At 44.2% G+C, this 26,704-nt stretch overlaps 1 protein-coding gene across 1 annotated transcript in view; it reads right to left on the bottom strand.

Moving 5' to 3' along the window:
• Positions 1-26,704, bottom strand: part of LOC124605694 (tripartite motif-containing protein 2-like) — a 423,009-nt gene that overhangs the window by 364,001 nt on the left and 32,304 nt on the right. The gene's annotated exons all lie outside the window — the stretch shown is intronic.

The following is a 26,704-nucleotide window of genomic DNA, read 5'->3' as shown; positions in this document are numbered from 1 at the left end:
CTGCAGCATGCTACCTTCTTCTTTCAAAATCGCTTTGCCAACGTGCGGCGAGAGCTGTGATACAACGGCTGCAACCGTTTCCCACTTTGAAAGGACACAAGTCAATGAACGCTCCGGCTTCTATCGGCAGCATTCATGTAATCGTACGCTCTTTCACGCACCGATACAGACGTGCGTGGACTCGCCTTCTGTTCCTCGCAATTTTCGTCGGAAAGGTAGAGGTAGCGAGTTCAGGCTGCCTCACAACTTCGCGGACACTTATGCCCTGAAATGAACGTCTAAACGTGCACGAAAGCAATTAATATGTTGGTAACGCATTCGACAGTTTTGATCAGTTTTAGCAATCTGCTTCCACCAGGCTGGTTCGATCCAGTTGAAACTGCTGTCCTAAGGTCTATGAAGCATATACTACAAATGTGCTGCACTGACGATGATTGATTTATTCATCTACAGCAACGTTTGTAATTTACAGTACATTAAGACTCTCCCCGCTCCATTTTCAGGTTGCTTATATACCACTGTACGAACTGCAGTTGGTATTGGTTTCGTATCGCCACTGCTTTTGGAATCCTTACTGGTTTCCAAGGTGAACTGAGTTCCCGATTAATATATTATCTGAACACAGATATGTTCTATGGTCATACTGTCTGTAAGGACAGTTGATTTATGACAGTAAAGTGTTGCTACTAATGGAGCCCCTCAGTGAGCTGAAATTATTTTATGGCAGCGAAACATGGGAGATATGATGTGAATGCGTAACCCCTTTACGCTGAAAAAAATAGTTCCAGTTTTGACCACAAGATGCAAATCTGGCGCTGTACACTGTTTCTTTGACGGTGTGACATTCACGCTGTCATTTGACAAGCCATAATTTGAGTGTAAAATATGTCTACGGAAGAAATAGACAACGCGGAGTTGGTGAAACTGTTTTATGAAAAGGACCGCAATTACTGTGCTGCATTGAGAAAATGTCGTCGACTGAAAGATCTGAGGACACGCCCGATGTTGTGAAATGGTTTAAAGAAGGTGATAATGAAATTCGAAGACACGGGAGACTTGGTGTGACATCTGGAGGAGGGAGGCGTCCTACCCCGGTGGAAGTCCCTGACGAGGTTGCTGTTGCTGTAACTGATAATGCAGCACGTGCCCCGGCTTGCGCTAATGCTCGTGAAGTGTCGCAAGAATTGCCCATCCCACTGTCAACAATACCGAAGGTTTTGCGGTCTGTTTTACATTAGCACCCGTATACGACCAAAACGGTGTAGCAACTGAAACCTCATGATCCACATGATTTGCTATATGATTTTCGGCACAGAACCAAGTTTATAATATGTGGCCGGGCAACATTCTATTGAGTGACGAGGCACATTTTACATTACAGGGTGCTATGAATACAGAGAACTGCCGAAAAATTGGAAATTTGTGGTAATGACTATGGGACCTAACAGCTGAGGCCATCGGTTCTTAGGCTTACGCACTTACAGGCGCACTTAAACTAGCTTACGCTAAGGACAACACACACACACCCATGCCCGAGGGAGGACTCGAACCTCCGACCGGGGGAGCCGCGCGAATAGTGACAAGACGCCTTAGACTGCACGAGTACCCCGCGCGGCAGAACTGCCGTATTTGGGGAACTGTTGAACGAAGAGCCATAGCACTTGCTGTATGTGACGGTTGGTGTGGACTCACAAACGCCATTATACTCGGTCCGTTCTTCTGTGAAGAGAATACAGGACAGGGCCCGTCAGGTGTACCCTGATGTCTGCACGTTATCGATACCTCCTTGTACAGTATGTGATTCCCGCTTTGGAAAAGTTCAACTGCGTGGAAATCATTGTTTTCATGCAAGTGGGGCAACACCTCATGTCGTTCGCCCAGTGAAATATCTGCTTAATACGACATTCCACGAACGTGTTGTCTCCATAGGTTTTCCCGATGGATGGCCTGCAAGATCACCTGATCTGAATACATGTGACTTTTGGCTCTGCGGTATCTGAAAGAACGCGTTTACTAGGGACACATTCGGTTCCTATCTGATCTGAAGGCCAATATACGGAAACACTTTGCTCAGATTCCACCGGAACTGCTACGAGCAGCTGTTGATCACGCCGTTTTACCACTGCAGCATCATGTCGACGTCTCCAGTGCTTACATTGAACAAATTTTGTAAGCAGCGGTTAATAATAAAATCAACACAACGCATTTCTCACCTGTTTGACTTTTTCTGCCCACGTCCCGTTCCTAACCCATGACACATGGAGGCATTTCTATATGCCATTCTTGCATTCACAGTGCCAGATTTGCATCTATGGGCCAAAATTGGCACTAATTTTTTTTCCAGCGCAAATCGGTTTCGCATTAACGCATTAGAACATCTAGCAAGTTTCGCTGCCTTACGATGAAAGCAGTCCACACTTGACGTAACTGCACTTTAGCTATAACCTCCCGGTAGAGGTGACGTCGACTTTTGGCTAACCGCTGCGAACGTACTCTGCTGAAGGACTATACAGGGTGAGTCACCTAACATTACCGCTGGATATATTTCGTAAACCACATCAAATACTGACGAATCGATTCCACAGACCGAACGTGAGGAGAGGGGCTAGTGTAATTGGTTAATACAAACCACAAAAAAATGCACGGAAGTATGTTTTTTAACACAAACCTACGTTTTTTTAAATGGAACCCCGTTAGTTTTGTTAGCACATCTGAACATATAAACAAATACGTAATCAGTGCCGTTTGTTGCATTGTAAAATGTTAATTACATCCGGAGATATTGTAACCTAATGTTGACGCTTGAGTACCACTCCTCCGCTGTTCGATCGTGTGTATAGGAGAGCACCGAATTACGTAGGGATCCAAAGGGAACGGTGATGGACCTTAGGTACAGAAGAGACTGGAACAGCATATTACGTCCACATGCTAACACCTTTTTATTGGTCTTTTTCACTGACGCATATGTACATTACCATTAGGAGTGAGGTACACACGTGGTTTCCGTTTTCAATTACGGAGTGGAATAGAGTGTGTCCCGACATGTCAGGCCAATAGATGTTCAATGTGGTGGCCATCATTTGCTGCACACAATTGCAATCTCTGGCGTAATGAATGTCGTACACGCCGCAGTACATCTGGTGTAATGTCGCCGCAGGCTGCTACAATCCTCTGGGGTTGTAGGCACATCACGGTACACATTCTCCTTTAACGTACCTCACAGAAAGAACTCCGGAGGTGTAAGATCAGGAGAACGGGCTGGCCAATTTATGCGTCCTCCACGTCCTATGTAACGCCCGTCGAACATCCTGTCAAGGGTCAGCCTAGTGTTAATTGCGGAATGTGCAGGTGCACCATCATGCTGATACCACATACGTCGACGCGTTTCCAGTGGGACATTTTCGAGCAACGTTGGCAGATCATTCTGTAGAAACGCGATGTATGTTGCAGCTGTTTGGGCCCCTGCAATGAAGTGAGGACCAATGAGGTGGTCGCCAATGATTCCGCACCATACATTTACAGTCCACGGTCGCTATCGCTCTACCTGTCTGAGCCAGCGAGGATTGTCCACGGACCAGTTATGCATGTTCCGTAGATTCACTGCCCCGTGGTTTGTGAAACCCGCTTCATCGGTAAACAGGTAGAACTGCAACACATTCTCTGTTAATGCCCATTGACAGAATTGCACTCGATGATTAAAGTCATCACCATGTAATTGCTGATGTAGCGACACATGAAACGGGTGAAAGCGGTGACGATGCAGTATGCGCATGACACTACTTTGACTCAGTCCACCAGCTCTCGCAATGTCCCGTGTACTCATGTGTGGGTTCATGGCAACAACAGCTAACACACCAACTGCACCCGCTTCTCCTGTGACGGGCCTGTTACGGACCCGTTTGCGTGCTACGACCATACTTGTTGCATACAGTTGGCGGTAGATGTTTTGCAATGTGCGGCACGTTGGATGCTCTCTGTCCGGATACCGTTCTGCATACACCCTGCACACTTCAGCTGCATTTCGTCGACACTCGCCATAGATGAGTATCATCTCCGCGTTTTCAGAGTTCGAATACACCATGGTCACAGTTCCTACAACACTATACTATCACAGACGTCTGGTAACATGGTGTACTACAGTTGGTCTGCGTGCGGAGACGAATGCAGAATAACAATAGCAGCAAGCGCTACATGCGGACACTGCGACAGCTAGACCAAACCACAACAGTGCACTACAGCCACACTCGTAAACACGGTCGTCATCGTAAACATGTCCCTGCAGATGCTGCTCGCCGACCGTGGCCCGTGTTTGTTACAACACGCAACTGAACGTCGGAGGTTTCAAGCGTCAACTTTAGGTTACAATATCTCCGGATGTAATTAACATTTTACAATGCAAGAAACGGCACTGATTGCGTATTTGTTTATATGTTCAGATGTGCTAACAAAACTAACGTGGTTCCATTTAAAAAAACCTAGGTTTGTGTTAAAAAAGATACTTCCGTGCATTTTTGTATGGTTTGTATTAAACAATTATACTAACCACTTTCCTCACGTTCGGTCTGTGGAATCGATTCGTAAGTATTTAATGTGGTTTACGAAATATATCCAGCGGTAATGTTAGGTGACTCACCCTGTATAGTAGTATGGTTAAGAGTGGACATAGTTCACTTATAAATTTCGTATTTAAAAAAAGGAAAGAAATTGGACTTTCGAAAATCTAATCAAGGATCAGTTTATAGAAGTATTTAATAACGTCTAAATTTTTGTTTTAATTCCTGTATACCATTATACAAGTGGACACACTCTCACTTTAACGGCGCATTTAAAGCCGGCGTCCATACTGAAGCGACTCGGAAGTGTTACTAGGCAGAGACGCTACACCGGGAAGAGTGAAGCTGGCGCAGTTTTGTGTAGGACGGGGCAGGGTTCTGGCGGCTCTTGGTGCAGGTGCTCCTAATTACTACACTACATTCGACTCTGGTAACGGACGTACAGTAGTATCTAGTGGCGCAAGTGGTTGTCGTGGACGGTAAACAGTCGGGCTTTGTGAACTTACAGGCGAGCTCAGAGCTGTGCGGTCGGCCAGTGGCGTCGTCGGTACCTGTTCGGGACAATGCTTTGGCGGCCCCGCCTGGGGCAGCACAAAGGAGCCGACAGCCGCGGGCAATCAATACCACAGCTGTGTCCGCAGGGAGGGGGGTGGGGGCAGCGGGCTATAGCGAGGCCGGGCTTCGCGGCGCGGGCCTCTTACCGCAGGCAGGCAGGCAGGCGGGCCAGGGCTCCACACATGCAAGCTCAGCGATATTTTTTTGTTTCAATCGGCTACTCGTGGCAAGTGAGTCTGTTGCAGCGCCCCTGGCGTATTGTTCCTGTACTAGTCTCTCGTGTTAGGAGTGGTCATTTTTGTTTACACGTCGACGTCAAGACAGAGTGTCGTGCGAGAACCGTCTTCTGCGCAGTTCGAGAACTGAACGGCGAAAGTGAGGTTAGCAGGGGCCGTATTTCCCACAAAAGGTCGAAATTACAGCATTAGAGGACTAACAATGAAAACAGCGAAATTCGTGGTGCATTTTCTTGACAAAGGTTGTATGGTAAATTCTCTATGCTATTGAGACCTGAAACAAGAAAAGTGTCGTCGACACATTTGAAAATATCAACATTTATTTACTCGGGAAGATATATAAATATAAACACATCAAATAATATTTGGAAGGCACTACATACCACTTTCTTAACTATTCTTTGTGTCTTGTGTCCTTCCCAAGTGCCAAACAACCCTGAAAAGTATTGTCCTCGTTTGTAGGTCTGACTTCTTCACTGTTGAAAAAAAGTTTCGTTGAAAAGTATTTATCTGTTTAAGTTCTTTCATAAGCACTAGCAACGTTTAGTACCAATGGAGAAAATTCAAGAGCATTGTACACTGTGCGTTATGTTGGTATGTGACAGCAAAGTTGTGAGGGATAAAAATAGTCCTGACGTGCTTCAACAACCAATTTCGAAACCTGTTACGAAAGCAAAGAGAGCTTCGCTGCAAGTTTAAACGTAGGCAAAGCCTCGCAGGCAAAGGAATAGAGAGAGGGGGAAAGTGACAGTGGTACAGAAAAGTTCCAACCGCCACAATCCTTAAGACGGCTTGCCGAGTACAGGTGTAGGTTCTGTTAAGGAAAGTGTAGGCATTTCTTTGTTCAGGCATCGTACAACGTAAATGCCGACTGATGTACATGCTAGGGTGCGACGCCTTCCCACCACAAGCAGTCGGTTTTGATAAAGAAGCCGCTCGTGTGAAATGGGCCTTACTGTCGGCCACCTCATAAATAAATCCAGTTGCACAGGAGCGACTTCTTGATCAAAATCGACTATTCATGGTGGTGTGTGACACGAGCCTGAGTGTAAACAATTCGTAAACCACATGGCGAGTGGGCCAGACAGGGACGCCAGTGATCATCTGACTGTGCCGAGTGTAGAGTTCTAAACTCCTGAGTATACAGAAGAATGCACATGCGCGAAAACAGCGACGGTGCTGTCGTCTTCTAACATCGGAAGTTGATCAATTCTCGTCGCGTTCACACATGTTCGTGACACCTTAATCTTTATTTTATTGTGTATTTTGTTTTTGTGAAAAATTGCGAACGATGAGTACTTGATATTTCTTTCTGTGCCTGTTCTCCGACAAGAGCGACCGAATATATACAATCAAAAAAATATTCAGCTATTACAGTACCTAGACAAAGAAAATGTTTCCACCGTTCGTTACGATAACGTAAATGGATAATAGATGTTAATGAAAATAGTTTTATTGAAGAAGAAAAACAATAACAGGAAAAGAAGGCACAAAGAGGAATGTAGAAAGGCGGTGTGTACTGCCTTCTAAACACTGTGAGATATATTTTTGTGTATGAATTTCTCAGGGAAAGAAATGATAATCTTTTGTAATATCTAGGCGACTCTTTTCTTATAAGTTACCAGCTTGTGGAGGATTTACCATACGTCAGTGCAAAGAGTATTTATTATGAATTTGGGTATGGTTATTAATGAGCTTTATTATCACTGCAAGTTCTTTATGGGTATTACTATATTCCAAATATGTGTTAGAAGGACGGTCCCTCATAAACTTACTTTTACAGCAGACATCATCCGGAACACAGCGAATATTGGCGCCAACGTCTAAACGAAACGACCACTCGTAACGAGGGAGCCATATTCTGCAGGCCTTTGTCCACAGTCCTGATGCTTAGTGAAGTACTGATAATGACGAGTATGCACCTTGTTTTAGGTCTGTTAACTATGACTTTGTAACACTTATGAAGGTTTGTTGCGAATTATAGTTCTGTAATCAGCATATGACTCATGTATTTCTTACATTTTCATTCGCTTGATTTTGAAATGCAGTTATCTCTGAATCGCAGTGTAAACAAAGTTACATTATTTTTATTATTACTATTATTGTTAATATTATTATATTTCACGCAAGGATCTCATTGTTGTCATCAGTAATAGTATTCAAGGCGTCTGTGGTACGTTAATAGTGGCAGTAATGGAAAGTTATGCTGGAGGGGGGAGGGGGAGGGGTAGCGGGGAAGTAACAAACTGAGAACCCACCCCAAACCGAGCCTTTTGATCTGCGTTTGCTTAATAGCGTTTCGTACTTACAAGAGGACATTAAGGAGTGCCATCTTCAATTTTCTTCATACGTACAGGATTTAAAGATCGATGCTTGGACATCAGCTTCCTGAAGCAGTATGATGCATTTCTCAAAAACACTCAAAAATAGATTTTGAAGATCGAGCGCTGTTAAGTATGAACAGAACTACCCATAGCTGTGTACAAAATGAAAATTTTGTAATTGAAATAACATTTTACTTTTAATCACTAATTGCATGAAAATTTATAAGACATTAAAATTTCTTACAAAAAATACTAAACAATGTAACATGAAATGCTTTTCTTATTTTCAGAGATGAGAAATAAATACAAATATAATATTAAAAACGCAAGCCCCTCTGTGGTCTCCAGAGACGAGTACGCAAAAAATACAATACATAGAGAAAATAGACACGTATCAGTGGATAGAGCATCTCTCAAAGTTTTTAACTTATATTGCAAGTGCTCAATATGGGCACAGTTTGCGACGCGAGAAACGCGTAAGTGTGTGTGCAGTTCGCGAAGGTCGCTGGGAAACTCCCAGGAAACAACACGACAGCAACACGCTTTGGAAGTCTGTCTGTTGGGTTGCCTGTCAACAGACGCGAACTAATTCGTTGCGACAATACGGAGCAGATGATTTGCCTAGAAGTTCTCACTCGTGTCTCCCCTAGTGGTGCGCTCTACAAATATGGCGAGGAACATATTAACAATCTAAACTAGGAGAGACTGTTTATCCTACGATATGTGTCACATTTCTGTATATCTTATACTTTTCGTGTAGTCGTCTTCTGAAACCCTAGCGGTACGAGCGCGTGCTGAAAAGTAATGCCTCCGATTTTTTACTTGAAAACTAATAAAGCTTTTTAAATGAAACAAATGTTATTAACATTCTACACCCTTATTCGTCATGTCTACATATCTGTTTCTCAACATAGTCACCCTGGTGACGAGCACATTTCTCCCAACGAGAGCCGCATTTGTTGATACCGTCACTGTAGAACGTCTGACTTCTTTGAGGGAGCCACATCATCTCCGCTTGGACCACTTCATCACCACCAATGTGACAATTCTCGGTTGCACACTGCAGGAGCAATGAGGACGCTGCTGCAGCGTTTTCGATGTGAAATGTTTAATCAACACCAAGCAGCCCGGACTTGGCTCCCCCTGATTTTCATCTCTGCTCGCATGACCCGCTGGCTATGGACACACATTTTGGCACAGACAACAAGCTGCAGATCAGCGTAAAGAATTGACGGAAAGCAGAGGCGGCCGCCCTCTATGACGAGGGTATTGGAAACTTTGTACAGTGATACGTCATATGTCTCATTCGGAGGAGCGACTATGCAGAGAAGTAGTCGGAAGGTGTTGATAAGTGTTGCAAATAAAACATTTTATTTTGACTGTGGTTTCCGTTTCGTGACCGATCGGACCTTACTTTCCGAATAAAAAATGGCCCTAAGCACTATGGGACTTAACATCTGAGGTCATCAGTCCCCTAGACTTAGAACTACTTAAACCTAACTAACCTAAGAGCATCACACACATCCATGCCCGAGACAGGATTCGAACCTGCGACCGTAGCAGCAGCGCGGTTCCGTACGGGAGCGCCTAGAACCGCCCGGCCACAACGGCTGGTACTTTACGAATACTCTTCGTATGAAGAGAATCGAAGAGGACTATTCCGTAAGGTCTCCTTGGCAGTACGAACTCCAGTCGAGCAGAGGAACTGGCGCCGTTAAAACTGTCGGCAGTGGCGGCCACCACGTGGGACACGACAACACGTGTCCAGGGCTGAGAGTGTCCTTCTTTCGGCGCCAGCTCCGTCCCGCGCCCTCCATAAACAACGGCTGCCGGAAAAAAGAGGACTCCTAATATCCGGCTGTGCCGGGCCGGGCCGAGTGCTGGCGACACCAGGAGCGGGCGACACAGCTCCACGCGGAAGGTCGCCGCCCACCCACCGCTCCTTCTGATCTGTACCACCTAGTCGTCAAACTTTTCTGCTTAAGAGCCGATACTGAAGTTGTAGGGCGGCACGTGGGCATTCATTAAAAGGACTGGACGAGAGGGGTAGGGGGGGGGGGGGGGGGGGGGGAATCACTCAACGAGAAATTCAGTTTTCACCAAATCATAGGTGTTGATGGAAACTTACACATTTTGCATATACAAAAACACCAAGTATTTTTAAGTGAAAAAGAAAACAAAGTATTGGTACTACATTCCTTTTTATGAAGCCTTACATAGTGATCAGATTTCCTTACCTAAGCGGCTACCGTGGCCAGTGCCAGTGCAATAGGATCTCACGTTTGTTTTTCTGATCTTCGGGCACATTTTCTAGGTGTCTACCAAGCGGCTGCAGCAGATCGTTTTCCATTGGATTGTTGGTTGTTTTGGGGGAAGGAGACCAGACAGCGTGGTCATCGGTCTCATCGGAATAGGGAAGGATAGGGTAGGAAGTCGGCCGTGCCCTTTCAGAGGAACCATCCCGGCATTTGCCTGGAGTGATTTAGGGAAATCACGGAAAACCTAATTCAGGATGGCCGGACGTGGGATTGAACCGTCGTCCTCCCGAATGCGAGTCCAGTGTCTAACCACTGCGCCACCTCGCTCGGTTTTCCATTGGAGTTTTGTGTGCCACATACAACAGAGCCGGTTTTAAATAATATTTTTTAGTTAATTCGAAATTGTCAAAAAGGGATTGAATGACAGATGATAGTTTTGTACAGAAAAGGCTTTAGAAGACTGTTTTATATGCTGTATCATATGATTTCTGGAAGTAACTATTTTTGCGGTGTACACATTATCACTTGCCCCGACGAGCAGTGTGGTCACTATTCCCGATCGGATGCCATGTCGCCATTAGTAATCCAGAGAAAACTGCACTACATTTGTCGGCCAAAAGATGTCGTTTAAACATTGATGCTGTAAAAAATTATTACTCTCCATACAAGTGATGAAACAATTATAACTAGTCTGACCAGCTGTACTGTTCAGGGCAAAAAGTGTACAATGATCACTTTTCCCGTCCTGGCCACTTTTACACACTTTCCCCCGCCGATCTTACTATTATCTGGTGACCTACATGAATTAATATGTTGTATTACTTAATATCAGTAATTGTAAGATGAGACCCGATCACAAATGTTTACTAAATGTTTTTCTTTTGCTATTATATTAGAACAGCCTTTATTTGATTTCATATTACTTGTTAAATATTTGAAGAAAACCGTACCTATTACGCACATTCACGGATCAATGTTATTTCTGTTTGAGAGTTATACCACAGCAGCTGATCGGCGCCAGTTGCGCACCTCGTCAGCTGTCAGCGTTGGAATCAATCAGTTACCCCTCTCACTTCCATTAGCCCTGCAGTGACCGCACCTACGTACGACTCTGCCTCTGACGTAAGCGGCAAACTGGACGTAGCTCACGGCCGAATTCATCCATCAATTAAAGGTAAACACATCTTAAAATATTATTGTCTCTGTAAGTATTTTTGTTTGTTACTGAGCAAGAAAAAAACACTCTTAGGAACCTCTTAACTTTAGTTGACGTTTCTGGATTCATCTCCTAGTTGCCAGAACCACGCATTGTTATAAAAAAACCGGCTGAGAACCGGGGGTCGCAGCAACACTTCATTAGGACAGCAGGCAGCCCACGTGCCGCAGTTTGACGACCACTGCTCTATACCTCCGCTATGGCAACTGTTCGGGACGTGGTTGCTAAATCTTTTCAGCTCCTAATTTCTGCCCATTAGGCTGGTTGTCTGCAGCTTACACGCAATATTCTGTTAACAGGAAGGCTGTTTCCCACACATGCTACACATCACTTCCGGACCCAGTGAGGAAATGATTCGGAGGAACGATTAACGGATTCGTAGGTGCATCGATATACTTTCCTATTGAGTCTGAGGTGATGACACCCGTGGAGTGGCGACGTGCTATGATGTAAGAGTTAGAGTCCGACATCGGGCGGAATTTGGCTTTCCATGCCAGCCTATAGCGAATGGGTTCGCTTTTATTTAATTTACGTGAAGCGTACTGTACACTATCCTTGGCGTATGTGTGGGCACAGCCCGCTAGACTAAGAGTCAGACACTCTCCCATTACGTGAGACGTATTCCCAGCACGTTTTAAGTTATATAAATGACATATACTTGCGAGAAATCACACCATACTACTAACGTGTAATCTGAAGGCCCAGAAGACTTTGCCCAAAAGCCTTCTGTCTCAACTGAATGATAATGTACAGTGTGTTACAAAACGATACCGACAAATTTTGAGGGTTTGCAGAGGATGTCTTGAAGAACAAATAGAGGGTAGGAACCCATGTCCAGAATCGTCATCCGACGACGGTACAGGACGTTGAAGTTAAAGGCGCCGGCACCTGCCACTACGCCACCCCTTGGATAGCAAACGTGACTTTGTACGCTGACGGACCGAAGGTGGAAAGTTTCGCAATGTTGTTTGTTATTCAGTGATCGCGACTGAATGCGACGATCGCCAGTGGAGAAGATGGAGCTAGCTGCGGCACAGACAGGCCTCGTCTCCTTTGAATTCGATGTTTTGTTGCTTCGGTGGATGACGGCTTTGGACACAGGTTTCCACCCGTGCTTTAATTTTATTACGTATACCGATAAACATAGGAAATTTTAGAGGGTTCCCGGATAAAAATAAACTGCAGATGGAGACCCGTGTCCGAAACCGTCATTCCCCGAGGCCACAGAGCATAGCATTCGCAGGAAACAAGTACAAAATTAACATCTTGTAGGAATGGAGCACACTATCATAGAAGCACATCCTATCTGGGAAAGTCAGCCAAAAGCAGGTGAAAACATTTTGTACCCTTTGTATTGAACTGTGTCTGTGTCGTCCTGCACAGTACACAACAGAGTGATTTTAATGGTATAAGAAAAGTGTACTCGATAATGGCGTGAAATAATATGTCATACTTCTCAGTGCACAGCAAAATACGTTAATCGTCTAAGATTATTGTACGCAATAACGACGCAAAAGCCGAAATATACGATGTACACAGGAAATATAAGGAAATACACAAATGGCGATGCATTCATTCAAAAATAATTGAAATTGGCCCAAACCTAATGATGAACTGAGTTCAAAAGGAGGTTTCCTGAAATTTGGCGAAATGACTGAATTTTATGCTATACGAGTGATGAGATGGTGGACTTGTTTTTAACTAGATGATTGCGAGTGTTTAAAAAGAAATGGGATACATCTGATTTAATTCGGAGAGCACTGTGCTGGAGGATTGGATTCTCTTCACTTGTCTGCTGTCATGCTCCAGATTTCATAACCATACTGTAATGATTGATGGACCACCATTTTGTAAAATAAATGACTTTTTCCTGGCGCAAGCCAGTTCCCCTTGACGTAATGGGTACAGTCTATATAAATTAACCGAACCTCAATTTCGTACACAGTTCATGTGTGAATCCTACAACAGTTTACTATTGAATTTTAGGCTATAATACACTCTAAGGAAAAAAAAGAAATCAAAGCACCACGAAAGAGTTATACGAATGGGAATGGGACAGAAATCGTTGGACGTGATCTACATGTAAAGACAAACAAATGATTACAATTTTGGGAAAACTGGATGATTTATTCAAGAGAAAGAGCTTGACAAACTAAGCAAGTCCGCGTATGTCCCTTATGCAAGCAGCTATTCGGCTTGGCATTGATTGATAGTTGTTGGATGACATCCTGTGGGACATCGTGCCAAATTACGTCCAATCGGTGCGTAAGATCGTCAAAATCCCGAGCACGTTGGAGGATCCTGCCCAGAATGCACCAAACGTTCTCAATTGAAGGCAGATCCGGCAACCTTACCGGCCAAGGTAGGATCTGGCAAGCATGGACAAACAGTAGAAACTCTTATCGCATGCGGGTGGGCATTATCTTGACAAAATGTAAGCCCAGGATGGCTTGCCATGAATGGCAACAAAATGGGTGATTCGTCGGTCTACTACTGTGTTATAAAGTTGCCAGAGATGACAACCATAGCAGTTCTGCTATGAAAATGACCAGACCATCATTCCTGGTTGTCAGGTTGGTATACCACCACTGTGTAGGCAGTCTCCGACGCGTATTCGCTGGCCATCGGGGTTCTGTTTGAAGCGGGACTCGTCACTGAAGACAATTCTACTGCAGTGACTGAGATTCCAGGCCGAAGACTTGTCTAAAGAGATCCTGGACAGCGACGGGATACCAATCTGACTGTTGCCCGCCAGACGACCCGACAACCAGGTGTAATGGTCTAGGGTGCCATTTTATTTTATAGCAGGACCTCTTTGGTTATCATACGCGCCACCCTTATGGCGCAGCAGTACGTAGACGATATTCTACACCCTATTTTTTTGTCCTTCATGGCAAGCCGTCATGAGCTTTCATTTCAGCAGGATAATGCCCGCCTGCAAACGAAGAGAGTTTCTACGGCTTGTCTTCGTGCTTGCCGAACCCACCTTGGCCAGCGAGGTCATCGCATTTATCCGCAGTTCAGAACATTTGGAGCATTATGGGTAGGACCTCAACCAGCTCGTGATTTTGACGACCTAACGTGCCAATTGGACATAGTTTGGCACAATATAATGCAGTAGAACATCCAAAACCTGCACCAACCAAAGCCAAACCATATACCTATTTGCATAAGAGCCAGATGTGTACCAACACGTTATTAGCTTGCTCATTTTATGAAACATTTTCCCTTGAATAAATCATTCTTTTTTTCTGGAATTGCAATCTTTTGTTTGTCCGTACATGTATATCATATCTACTGATTCCCATCCCATTCTGATAATTTCTTCGTGTTTCGTCATTTTTTTTCTTTTTTGTCTTGGAGTGTATTTCACTGTATTTCACAGTATCCACCAGTATGGGATCCGTCCCTCGATGGATAGTCTGTGATTGGGATGTCTTATCATGGTAGCGAATATGATTGCTTTGCATTTATTGTAGTTTAAATTTTTCTAAATTGGATAATTGAGTTATTTCTCAAGGTATGTCTGAAGTTGGTTTAATTTTCTAGTGGTTGGCGTAGACGGCAATGTCGTCTCTGAAGAGTGCAGAATGACTGTTGTCACGCTTGGCGATATCATGAGTAGATACAAAATGTTACAAAGTCTTCGTATCAAGCGTGTAGGACTGATAGGTCACGTTATGGGGAACTACTTTTGCTAGGACGAAATGTTGTCTGAAACTTCATGGCAGTGCTAGACGTTTTTATGCCTCTGAGTGGCAACAGGATGAGCCATTCTGCGACGTGCACATACCTTGTATGTTACCTATAATCGAATCACTTGGTTCGTATGAATGTAGGTATGCCCCGTAATGTTAATTCCTGATTTGCTTTTAAAATACCTATTTCCGCTTAGAGACACTCATTCCTAATTTTTTCTTGTTGAGCCGGCCGGTGTGGCCAACCGCGCGACCGCTACGGTCGCAGGTTCGAATCCTGCCTCGGACATGGCTGTGTGTGACGTCCTTAGGTTAGTTAGGTTTAAGTAGTTCTAAGTTCTAGGGGACTGATGACTTCAGACGTTAAGTTCCATAGTGCTCAGAGCCATTTGAACCATTTTCTTGTTGAATGTTTGTTTATCAATTTGCTAAGGTAGGTAGTATGCAGCACACATTTTTAGCAGACCCTGCTAGTTTGGTGAAATCTTTTCATTCCAGGGCTGGCGAATACGAAAGAACAGGATCGGCAACAGGACTGAACCTTGGGGCACAGTGACTTAATCCTACTCTTATATCTGTCTAAACTATAAAAAATCAGTATTACGTAAGCCGGCCGGTGTGGCCGTGCGGTTCTAGGCACTTCAGTCTGGAACCGCGTGACCGCTACGGTCGCAGGTTCGAATTCTGCCTCGGGCATGGATGTGTGTGATGTCCTTAGGTTAGTTAGGTTTAAGTAGTTCTAAGTTCTAGGGGACTGATGACCACAGATGTTAAGTCCCACAGTGCTCAGAGCCAGTATTACGTAAGAATGAAGTCATGAGTCTTATTATGTGTAATCGACACTCTTATTGGTGCAGCTTGTATATTAAACTGTCGCGCCAGATGCAATCAGAGGCTTTCTCTATGTCCGAGGAAACCGCCCTCGTGCTGCGTGTTCGACAACCCGGTTTGCTTGGGATATGGCACCATGCCCTGCTCGAAAACTAAACTTCCCAGAAAGCAAGTTTTGCACTGAGATCAGGATTAAGCATTTGAAGATGTTGGCTGGCAATCTTAGGCTCGAATAGGAACAAAAAGTCCTGATAGAAAGTTGATGGTGTACGGGGGATGGTCGTGATTAGAGTCCCAGACCAGCATGAAACTGAAACCTATCACGAAGTCTGTGTGTGACCACAATCAGACGTGTAACTGACGTGTTGGCTGTGCACTCGTTAGACGTGCTCCGTGTTACCGTACAGGAGAGCCGGCAGTCGCCAGCGTGCAGCCGCCGCCTGGCGGTGTCGGGTATCGCCAGCGCTCTGCATTCCGCGCGGCCGCCCATCCACGGAGAGGCCGGCGCCAGCTGTACCAGCGGCCCGCGTCCGCTCCCGTCTCCTAACCACGCTACCGCTCTCCGTACTCTCCTCTGGTTAATACTTACTACTTGTTTTCGAGGAAAAAGCAACAGACAAAGAGCTCACTAAATACTGACATTTCACTAAATCATTTGCTGTACCAATACGTGTCTTCATCACTTTCTCCGGCTGTCAACAAAAACCTGATAACCACGACCGTTAATATCGTGACCATCGCAGTTCATTACAGACTGCTAATAAACATATACGTAAGTATTCTGAGTACCTACTCAAATACATAATGGTCTCTAAAACTTTGGACCGATACAATGCAGTATATTTCCCTAGATGGTAGGTTACGATAAATTAAATATTTTTTTTATCTGTATTAGTTACTTAAATTAATTACGCGACGCTTTCCTGCGGTATGCTACCATACCCAGATTCCTTATTCTCGTCTTACTTAATACGAGGGTTATCCAGAAAGTAAGTTCCGATCGGTCGCGAATTGGACACCACAGTGAAAACCGGATGAAGCTTTGCACAGATGTGTTGGGTGGTGTCTCTAGTATGACCGTAGATCAGATCAAGACGCTCTTTTCAGTTGTGAGAGCACTGAGAGCGAGTAAAAGTGACTAGAACAACGATGTCTCCCGCCAAGTAGGAGGGCCCGCTGAGAGGCTTCGCCTTAATGAATGCAGCCCACCTAACACAACTGCCACGCATTTCCCTCTTCAAGGCAATTACACTACTGGCCATTAAAATTGTTACATCAAGAAGAAATGCAGATGATAAACGGGTATTCATTGGACAAATATATTATACTAGGACTGTCATGTGATTCCATTTTCAGGCAATTTGGGTGCATAGATCCTGAGAAATCAGCACCCGGAACAAACACCTCTGGCCGTAATAACGGCCTTGGCACGCCTGGGCATTGAGTCAAACAAAGCTTGGATGGCGTGTACAGATACAGCTGCCCATGCACCTTCAACACGATACCACAGTTCATCAAGAGTAGTGACTGGCGTATTATGAAGAGCCAGTTGCTCGGCCACCATTGACCAGACGTCTTCAATTGGTGAGAGATCTGGAGAATGTGCTGGCCAGGGCAGCAGTTGAACATTTTCTGTATCCAGAAAGACCCGTGCAGGACATGCAACATGCAGTCGTGCATTATCCTATTGAAATGTAGGGCTTCGCAGGGATCGAATGAAGGGTAGAGCCACGGGTCGTAACACATCTGAAATGTAACGTCCACTGTTCAGAGTGCCGTCAATGCGAACAAGAGGTGAACGAGACGTGTAACCAATGGCACTCCATATCATCACGCCGGGTGATACGCCAGTATGACGATGACGAATACACGCTTCCAATGTGCGTTCACCGCGATGTCGCCAAACACGGATGCGACCATCATGATGCTGTAAACAGAACCTGGATTCATCGGAAATAATGACGTTTTGCCATTCGTGCACCCAGGTTCGTCGTCGAGTACACCATTGCAGGCGCTCCTGTCTGTGATGCAGCGTAAAGGGTAACCGCAGCCATGGTCTCTGAGCTGATGGTCCATGCTGCTGCAAATTTCGTCGAACTGTTCGTGCAGATGGTTGTTGTCTTGCAAACGTCCCCATCTGTTGACTCAGGGATCGAGACGTGGCTGCACGATCCGTTACAGTCATGCGGATAAGATGCCTGTCATCTCGACTGCTAGTGATACGAGGCCGTTGGGATCCAGCACGGCGTTCCGTATTACCCTCCTGAACCCACCGATTCCATATTCTGCCAACAGTCATTGGATCTCGACCAACGCGAGCAGCAATGTCGCGATACGATAAACCGCAATCGCGATAGGCTACAATCCGACCTTTATCAAAGTCGGAAACGTGATGGTACGCATTTGTTCTCCTTACACGAGGCATCACAACAACGTTTCCCCGGCAACGCCGGTCAACTGCTGTTTGTGTATGATAAATCGGTTGGAAACTGTCCTCATGTCAGCACGTTGTAGGTGTCGCCACCGGCGCCAACCTTGTGTGAATGCTCTGAAAAGCTAATCATTTGCATATCGCAGCATCTTTTTCCTGTCGGTTAAATTTCGCGTCTGTAGCACGTCATCTTCGTGGTGTAGCAATTTTAATGGCCAGTAGTGTATCAGCCGCACTATGCAGGGACAGTGAAGACGCTCTTGCAGCCATTTCGATAGGAAGCGTTCGATCACCCACAACACAGCCCCAACTGGCTCGTCCTGAGTATCATCTCTGTTCACATGAAACGCTGGATACGAAGCAAACTTGAGCGCAGGCTACACGCTATAGACCAGCGTAGAGAATTATCGGAAAGCACAGGTGGCTGCCTTCTATGACGGTAGTGTTGGAAATTTGATATAACGCTCCGACAAATGTCTAAGTCGGAGCAGCCACTATATAGAGAAGTATCTGGAAAGTGTAGCTGACTCTTGTAAATAAAATGTTTCTGATTTTCACTGTGGTTTCCATTTAGCCACCGATCGACACTTACTTTCTGGACAACACTTGTCTATCGCAGTTCCAACATCACGTGCCTCATTTTATGTTGCTTGAAACTAGCAGATATACTCTAGGCCTACCTGAGCAAAAGTATCTGGACACCTCTACGTAGTGCGGAGTTGACCACTAGATGTCGCGAGAGGCGGACTCGTTAGTATAAAAGAAGGCGGGGAGTATTGTGTTGCCAGTAGAGTAGCGGTAACAGCAGAATGGGTCGCTCGGGATAGCTCAGTGATTTCCAACTTGGACTTCTCATTGGATGTCCCCTGAGTAACAAATCCTACCAGGAAACCAGGACATTTCAGTTCTTCTAAAAGTGCCGTAGACTGTGACGAAGTGGGAACTCGTAGGAACAACCAGGGCTAAACCAGGACCAGACCTCATGTGCTGACGGTCAAGATCCGTCCAACATTGCTGAGTCTTGTAAAAAATCGAATGAAATCATCGGGCGGAATCCCTCATGAGTTCTAAAATGGTGCCAGCAGTCCAGCTAGTACAATAACTGCGTAGGAGGTTAAAATGGGTACAATAGTCGAGCAACTACTCATAAGCGACACATCTCTCTAGTCAATACTGAGCGACGCTTGGAATGGTGTAAAGAGCGGTGCCACACGAGAGTAGATGACTGGAAACGAGCGATTTGGACTGATGAATCACGTTATGCCCTGTGGCATCCGATGGAAGGGGTTGGGTTTGGCGACTGCCTGGGACACGTTATCTGATATCAACAGTGAAATATGGTACAGGGATATTTTTCGTGGTTGCGGTGTGCTCCTCTCATTGCGATTAACAAACTAAATGCGGAAGAACATGAAAACATTGTTTACTGAGTACAGTACAGGAACAGTTTGGAGACGATGAATTTTATCAGCACGACAATACACCCTGTCAAAAATCAATATATGTAAGGCAATGGTGCGTGGAGAATAACATACCTGAAGTGGACTGGCTTGCCTAGGTTCGCGACCTGAACGCAATGGAATGCCTTGGGTTGAGTTACAAATTCTTCTCTCCAGACCCGAGCGTCAAACATCATTACCTTCTCTGGTTTCGGCTCTTCAGGAAGAACGGGCTGCCATTGTTAAACAGACACTGACACCTCACTGAGGGAATCCAGTAGACTTCAAGCCGTCATGAAGGTGCAATGTGGCACATTCCATATTATTGTCTAGTAACTGGCGTCCAGAGACCAAGCCCATCTACCACTTTTTATAACGTCATACGAGCGAAGTTAATGTTTGTTACTTACATCTTACAGAAAGAAGTACGTACTGTTTCAAATATTAGTTATAAGCAGTGGCAGTTGCACGCAGTTCTAAAGTTGTATGTATCCCGAAGGTAACAAGTATGGAACATTCTCAACTTATGCAAAATGACGCATCTGAAGTTCGAAAATGAGAAGCATTAAATATGGCAATGATATCGGGAGAAAAACTACTGTATTTCAAATACTGCAAATTATTGTAACAGTCAATAAGCTCACAGGAAGCTCCACTTCCAGAATGGAGAAAATTTAGTAACCCTAAGCTTTTAGTTGAATCTCCGGAAGCGATTCTAGGCATTTTGCAGAACGTTACTGCTACCACGAAAAAATTTGTCAGACATCTTTATCAACAGACAGTTGTTAGACGTAGATCTTGTCATTTTGTGCTTAGTTCCTTGTACGTGAAACTTCACCAGGTTCAAGTGTTTAGGCATTATCTCCACCTGACAAAAAAAAAAAGGTGATGAAGTGTTGCGAGTGGTTGAATAAAACTAATGTGGTTGGTAAAATTTACTTTATTCTGTATTTCATCAGTGATGAAGCTTAATTTCAACCTACTGGAGATGTGAATAGGCACCCTAATATCTTCTAGTCTAGTGAAATACTTCACATTGTTTCAAACAACCCTTCAGGAAAAAAGCATATCCGATGTTCTTTGTAAATACAGATGATTATCTTAATTTTCAAGCACTTCTACTCTAACCTGACGAAACGTGACAGGCAGTACTGCTTTTCCTGGGAAGATGGAGCTACGTGACACACATCTCGTCATTCGCTGTCCCGTATTCATAAGGCCTTCGCAGAACAACGCACAATAACCAAATGTTTGTGGTGATCCAATGCACCTAACTTATCTACATCTGCACCTGCTTATATTCTCCGCAAGACATGTGCTTGAGAAGACTTTTTCTGTGGGAATTTTTAATGAGAAAAATGTACGAAAATGACAGTAAAAGGGTGGACCAAGAGAGTGAAAATATTCGCCAAATTACCGAAACAGTCCATGTTACAGCGTTCTCCGTAAAGTATATTTGAAAATGACTTCACAAACGTAAAAATACCTGGAGGCGCAGAGGTTCCATTTGTCATATGTTGTAGTTTCTAAATTTGTGTATTTTTAAAAAAGTATTTTCTGATTTTTAATATCTCAAGCAGATGGCCTGCGGAGTATATAAGCTGGTGTAGATGTAGATAAGTTAGGTGCAGTGGGCCACCACAAACATTTGGTTATTGTGCGTTCTTCTGCGAAGGCGCCATGAATACGGGGCAGCGAATGACGATGTGTGTGTCACGTAGCTCCATCTTCCCAGAAAAAACAGTATTTCCTGTCACTTTTCGTCACGTTAGAGTAGAAGTCCACGTCTTTATTTACAAATAACATCGGATAGGCTTTTTGGTGACTGGTTGAGTGTATTGTAGATGCGGGTCTGCCTTTGTCTAGGACATTTTGTATTATGCGGGTTCTGTAGATGACTGTCCATCCAGGATAAAGTGCTGCGTCCTGGCTGATAGGAAATTTTCGGTCCTCTAATGTCCCGACTGCCTGGGATGAGTAACGGGCAGTTCACAAACAGGGTGTGCGCTCGCTGTACGCAGCGTGAGGTGCCGTGATGAATAAGCCACGCTACGAGTGCGTATAGCAAAAATTATCTTGCTGTAATCCGCCAACTCTGGTGGATGATCTCACCGAGTCGTTGTTTATCCTAAGCCGATAGAGCGGAACGGCGATGCCTGGAATGCGCCTCGTCCTTCAGACTCCTTCTTTCGCCACTGCTGAAAAGCAATACCCGCTGTGCTCACAACTGATGGGTATGCGTACAGCTTCAGCAGGCGCCGATGAATGTCACGTCTAAAAACGGAAATGTACTAAGAGAATTTTGGGCCAGGGCCCATTCCGTGAGACTATCTTGTGGCCGTTATGTTATATTACAAGTCACAATTTTGGTGGCAGTTTCTCGAAATTGCAGTTCATTAATTGTAATTTTGCGCGAACAAATGTATAGCTGTAATGTCGTACGTCCAAGACATCTATGAAGCTGACAAACTGGTAGTGTACATTGTTAGAACGATATTATTATGTTTTAGATTAAATTATACACCTATATATATAATCCGAAAGTCACCTCACGGTGTGTGGCGAATAGTACTTCCGTTATCACTAGCTTTTCGCCCATTCTGTATTCCATCCGCGGGTGATGCTTGGGAAGAATGATTGTGGATGAATGATTAACAGTAAATCACCCTATGAGCTCTAATATCTTTGATGTTCTCTTCATTTCGTGAGATTTATATCTACATCTATACTCCGAGAGCCTCCTTGCGGCTTGTGGCGGAGGATACTGTTACTAGTATCTTTTCTCCCTCTTTCCACAGTCCATTTGCGTATGGTACATGGGAAGAATAACTCTCGGTAAACTTCCATATGAGCTCTGATTTTCTCTTCCTGATCATTTCGCGAGATGTATATGGAAGGAAGTAATACGTTACCCGACTCTTTCTGGGGCGTACGTTATTGGAATTTCAACAGTAAACCACTTTGTGAAGAATCATGTATGTGGAAGGAAGTAATACGTTACCCGACTCTTTCTGGGGCGTACGTTCTTGGAATTTCAACAGTAAACCACTTTGTGAAGAATGGTGCCTCTAATGTAACCTCTGCCACTGGCGTTCGTTGAGTATCTCTGTAACGCTCTCGCACCGACTGAACGATCGCACGACGAAACGCGCCGTTATTCGTTGGATCTTCCCTATCTCTGTTATCAACAAAGTGGTTCAAAAAAATGATTCAAATGGCTCTGAGCACTATGGGACTTAACATCCGAGGTCATCAGTCCCCTAGAACTTAGAACTACTTAAACCTAACCAACCTAAGGACATTACACACATCGATGCCCAAGGCAGGATTCGAACCTGCGACCGCAGCAGTCGCGCGGTTCCGGACTGAAACGCCTAGAACCGTTAGGCCACCGCGGCCGGCAACAAAGTTGTTCCTTAATTTTTTAGATTATGGAAAAGCTTAACTTTGAACGGCACAGTGTTCAGTGTCTTTCTGTACATTCATGGAAACAAAGTGTAGAAATTTCGCTTTGTTAATGTCTTACGTATAATGTAACTACAATTTAATTTTATGGCATGTTTTTGAATTGTCTGCTTGCTTGTGTGTGGCCATTGTGCGAACCAATTAGAAATAAAAAAAAGAAATGACTATAACGCAGCAAAAATCTTGAATCCTCCTGCGTTTGCTGGTGTTCTGTTTCAATTATTTCATTTATGGACAAAATATCCGACGAAATTTGAGAATCACAAGTGTAGGAACGTCTTCTGTAAGAATCTATTTTTGAACAAGAGAGGAATCACCTATTCTGTAGAAGGTAAACCAACAATAACCAAAACACCAGTCGACAAGGCACTAAACACGTCGGTATAAATGCAGTTGAGACGTATTTCCGTTTTGACTAAGTGACAGAAACAATCTGTACTTCGCTCGGTTTTCCAAAATTTCAGACGACTTGACAGGAACTTTTTCCCCAGCATCTAGCGTCGATCGACAAGTACAGACTCAAAAGTGCAGGGAAATAAAGAGATGAAAGGAACTACGAGAAGAAGTGTGTCGCATCTGCTAAGGTTCCACATGAAACCCGCGTAACACGCTACAAGTGTTAAAGATAAAACATAATAATGATAGGAGGTAGTCGAAAATTTTTCAGATGCTGAAATCTGCATTTATGAGTCTTTTTTAAGTCGACGCTTTTGCCATTTACAGAGATGGTATTTGGCAGACGGTAGGCAGCTGTCGCGGAAGATCCAGGTTCAAGGTCTAAGCCACATTCGATTTCTCGTAGGAACAGGGCTCTCTCAGAGCAGTGCTCTCTCAGATGTTCGAGGCCAAATAAAGAAGCAACGACATTGCGACTGGTGCCTCGAAAGTGTGGTTGAAGAAGGATGAATAAGGAAGACTAAAGTCCGATAGACGGCAAGATCATTATGGATTCAACATTAGGTCTGATTAGAGTAGAATATGGAAGGAATCAACCATGTCCTTTTGATAGGAACCGTAGTGTCTTTCGAAAACGAGGTTCCGCGTCAAAGATGGTATCTCACTACGGAACCACAGGTAAGGACAGTCGCTGCCCGACGCAGTAATCAGTGAGAACAATTGATGAAGACAAACCCGCTAGAGGTTCCATAAGCCGCCTCTGCTGGAAGAATACTTACGTCAGAGTGCAGTGCCGCTCAGCCCGACTCTGCAAATCATCGCTTAAATCGTCAGCATCGTCTTACTTTAGTTGTATACAAGTGAGAACTATATCGAAGTTCATAGTCACTTGTACATTGAGACGAATATCATTCTGGATTGTATGAAGTGGTAACTGTCCAGCAACTGTAACAAATACATAGATATACCTGTAGACATGGATTGTTTCCAAGTCAGGTATTTCAGATTTTACTTTAATGTCCGATATTTTAATAAAGTGATGTAATATTATGTGTGAGTTTTAGTATCTACTCACCCCCCCTCTAGAAGCAAATTTATGCCTGCTAGAACCCACTACGGTGCCGTCGCGTATGTCTCAAGTGTATTTTTCTCCAGCACTATAGGAATTATCCTAGCTCTTCTCTTAAACTAGTTTGGGATATCACAAGAAAACAGAAACCTGAGTGACCACAGATATGAACCCCGCACCTTAATCACGGCGCCCCGTCCATCGGTAGTCAAGATCAACTTGAAAAGTTGAACAAACGTTTGCGACGTACGAAAACACTATAACACCGTATAAAAATAGGTAAACTGCGTGTAGGTACAGGGTGGAAACTACATCATTAGTGCGGTGACATGGCATTTCTGTAACTATCTAACTGCGTTTAAACTGATGAAATATAATTAATACAAGGATCATTAGAAAATTTTTCTTAATCAGAAGTGCTCTGGCGCACTTCCTGGTATACAAAGTTGGTACCCCCATAAAAGAACTAGAGGATAACTGTGAACTCTAAAGCTTCGTTAGGTAGCACACAGCTTGCAGTTTTGAACACAATGCTGCAGTTAGTAACGCTACGTCAACTCTCGTCCATTCTCGTAGTTGCCGCCTGACAAGCGTGCTAGATACAAACCCGCCGAGCTTCGGAGCAAGCGTCGTTACATAGCATCAGGCGCCTTTCTCTAAACGTCAATAACTTAGCGACGTAATGGTTTTCACCGCGTCTGTAAACCGGTAACTTTCTCTGCTTCAAGGTTACGTTTCAGGGTTACTTTACGTGCATACTGCAACGGGAAGTCGTAATAATGACGGCAGCAGTAGTTGCTCTGAGAAGTATTTAATTTCTGACGTACTCCAAATGTTTTCCTGGTGACGCACCGTTTCTACAACTTAGGCTGTAATCCAGCGGACAGTTTTCTGCCTGAGTTTTTCTTTTCTGTCCCCCGATAGCACCACAAACTATACTGATTGGTGTTTAAATTTTCTGACGCAGATGCCGACATCGTCCAACACACTACAGGTACTGACAGCAATGCAGGTGAACAGCTCATTCGTGGCAAAAGCTGTCATGGCGGGACGTCAAACGAACGATGCCGCTCCATTTTGTAGATGAATTAGCGATGTCTGCTTTATCGAATACTACAGTCAAAAACTTGTCTCTGTTGAATTATCATGTTTTTTACTGACTTCCGTTACCTCATTCCAACATGATTATGCATGGATTAGACATTACTTGGGGGAATCATGCTCGATAGGTACTGTATGGTATTTATAATACCGATAGCGTGTATACACGGTTGCTGCTACTTGACGTATGTTTTTTTTAGTCATGAGTGTTCTGACTGGTTTGATGCCGTCTGCCACGAATTCCTCTCCAGTGTCAACGCTTTCATCTCAGAGCAGCAGTTCCAGCCTACATCCTCAGTTATTCGCTTGACGTAATCCAATCTGTGTCTTCCTCCACAGTTTTTACCCCCTACAGCTCCTTCTAGTACCATGAACGTTATTCCCTGACGTCTTAAAAGATGTCCTATCATCCTGTTTTTTTCTTGTCAGTGTTTTCCTTACATAACTATCAGTCCACATAATTTTCAACATTCGTTTGTAGCACCACATCTCAAATGCTTCGATTCTCTTCTGTTCCGGTTTTCCCACAGTCCATGTTTTTCATACAATGCTGTGCTCCAAATAAACATTCTCAGAAATTTCTTCCTCAAAGTAAGGCCTGTGTTAGATACTAGTAGATTTCTATTAGCCAGGAAAGCACTTTATTTCTGTGCTAATCTGCTTTTTAGGTCTCTTTGCTTCACCCATCATGAGTTATTTTGCTGCCTAGGTAGCAGAATTCCTTTGTCTACTTCGTGATCCCCAATTCTGATGTCTTCATTTCTGCTACTTCTCATTGTTTTAGTCTTTCTTCGGTTTACTATTAATCCATATTCTGTACTCATTAGACTTTTCCTTCTGCTCAGGAAATTCAGTAATTCTTCTTTACTTTCACTGAAGATAGCAGTCATCAGCGAATCTTGATATATTTCCACATTGAACTTTAAACCCACTGTCGAACGTTTCTTTTATTTGGGTCATTGCTTCTTCGATATGTAGACTGAACAGTAGGGGCGAAAGACTGTATCCGAGTCTTATACTCTTTTCAATCCGAGCACTTCTTTCTTGGTCTTCCACTCTTACCGTTCCGTCTTGTTTCTTATACTTGTTGTATATTATCCGTCTTTCTTTACAACTTACCGCTATTTTTCTC

Source organism: Schistocerca americana, chromosome 3 (assembly GCF_021461395.2).
Source record: "Schistocerca americana isolate TAMUIC-IGC-003095 chromosome 3, iqSchAmer2.1, whole genome shotgun sequence".
NCBI classification, from domain to species: domain Eukaryota; kingdom Metazoa; phylum Arthropoda; class Insecta; order Orthoptera; family Acrididae; genus Schistocerca; species Schistocerca americana.
The sequence above is the reverse complement of the archived record's forward strand: the minus strand, read 5'-3'. Positions and strand labels throughout refer to the sequence as shown.